Genomic DNA, 2,309 nt, shown 5'->3' with positions numbered 1-2,309 from the left:
GCAAGACGTTACCTGGAGGAAGGCATGTGCAGTGAGTTCAGGAAAGAGGAGAGGTCCCTTCATTAAGGGTATAGGACAGGTTCGGTGTGGGATGGATTTCATTTGAAATGTTAGTGAAATATGGGTAGAGGTCACCAGTGGACAGCTGTAGAAGGTATACAGGGTTGGAACTCAACAGGGAGGTCAGGGAGCCATCAGTGCAAAGGTGGCATTTGAAGCCTTGAGCTGAGAAGATGAGGGAACGGAGGAGAGGACAGAGTCCCAGGAAACCTCAGTGTTTATGAGGTGGGTTAAGAAGGAAGAATCTGTGGCTGAGCCTGAGAAGAAGTCACCAGAGGAGAAAACTGGCAGATTCGGCTGTCATGGAAGTTGAGGACTGAGAGCTGTTGAATTGGGGAGGCCAAGGCTCTGGGGGAGCCAGGTTCTAACCCTCGCCCACTGCTTTCCTGTCCCGTGATAAACAGCAGTGCAACCTTGGACAGAAGGATGCAGGTCCTGCCCTGGCGGAGCTCAGTGGAGGGGGAGGCTAAGCGCACACAGGACTGTGGAATGACAGACTGGTGAGGACCTCGGGGGAAGAGCCGCAGGTGCTGTGAGAACGTGGAACAGGAGGGGTGCTGTGGGCAAGGCTTCCCGAGGAAGGGCCAGATCCCACGTTGTGAAAAGCGTTCAGGCACAGGAAGAGCATGTCTGAGAGTCCAGACAAAGGAAGCCGGGTTGTAGAGACGGGAGCGGGGAGAGGGGGCCGGGACCTGAGAGCCAGGCACAGCCTCTGAGGAGTTGAAGTACCCTGGCCACGGGCCCAGGTTTATATTCTGCAAGGATCAGCCTGCAACCAATGTGGAGCCACCTGGCATTGACGTTGTAGGACTTGTCTGAGGTTGCTGTTGGGTCCAGACGAGTCAGTGATGCCCCCACACAATGGGGGCCCAGCAGAAGGGCTGTGGGACAGGCTGTCTCGATCCCTAAAGCGCCCACACCTTTAGTAGAGCTCATTCTTCCCTGTATAAGGTGAGATCTTTTGAGGTGGGAACCACACTTATCTCTCCTTATATCTTTTAACTGTCCCTTGGGAGAAATATTCTGATTTTGTGGGAATTGCTAGAGACCACCACAAAGTAAACAGAGAACACAGGCAGCAGGGAACCAGTAGAGAGTTTAGGAGGGGCGTCAGGTGTGGACTGAGTATGGCGTGGAAGATCAAAGGAAGAATTGTTCCCCTTCCATTTTCCATTTCAATCAGAGCCTTGGGAGCCTCTGATCCATGAGGAATCCCCCTTCCTGAGTGAAGTGTTAGTTGGATTAAACTGAATAGGAAGTATGACTGGAGTCGAAAGCTGTCCAGAGAGACCCTGAAGGCACCTAGTGGTGACGTCAAGTCCTTCTCAGGTTTGGGAAGCTGTCCCTGAAGGAAAACTCTGAGTGGGTATCTGGAGGAAGTAAGGACATCAGAGCCAACCAGTGTGTGCGTTTCTCTTGATGGGATGAACCTCCTCTCTTTGGTCAAAGGTGACAGTCAGATGGAGCGTCCTGGGAGTGCTGGCCTGTGGTTGTGTCTCTCCTGCACCCCTGGCGAATCTCCCATCTACCTGGACTAAAGTGCCCTCGGAACAGTTTCCCTTCCAAGGGGAGCTCACTTCCCTGTGAGCTCAGGTGAAGGACCTGGATGTTCTTGGAAGCACCTTGATCATTAACTCTAGACCAGAACCAAAAACCGACCCTTTGAACAGTCACTTCCCTCAGTCTCATCTGAGTCTCTTACTTAAGAAATGAGTCCAAAGTCTAATCACTATTCTGGCATATTATGTATATAAAATATATATATATATAAAATAAGAATAATGTGATTAAGTCAACTTGAACGTCTCATGAGTTTGGTTTACACCTAACATGAAAATATTCTTTTATTCAAAAATTTAAAAATCCAGGGATGATCTAGGTTAACAGTTACCTCCAATGTAAAGGTGTTTTTCTTTCTTTGTCTTTTTCTCTTTCTTTGTTATATTTATACAAGAATTCAGGGCAGACTGAACCTGGAAGGGTGGTCAGCTGAGGGGTTGCTTGTGGGCTGCCTTCCACTCACCGAGATTTGCTGGGGCTGCATCTGCACAGAGAGTAGGGGTCTTTTTCTAATTTGCAGAAAGGTGCTATAGGGGTTATAGCGGCAGCCTAATGAAATAACATGCAGTAATTTTAAAGAGTGAATTTCTTACAAGGTGAAAGTTGAGCCCAAATGCTCTGTAGCCCTGTTTACTATGTTTGATTTAGTCTTGTTCTCATCCCCTGCGCTCCTCTCCTGCCACCAACAT

Source organism: Stenella coeruleoalba, assembly GCF_951394435.1.
Source record: "Stenella coeruleoalba genome assembly, chromosome: 3".
NCBI lineage: Eukaryota > Metazoa > Chordata > Mammalia > Artiodactyla > Delphinidae > Stenella > Stenella coeruleoalba.
Note: the sequence above shows the minus strand (reverse complement) of the source record.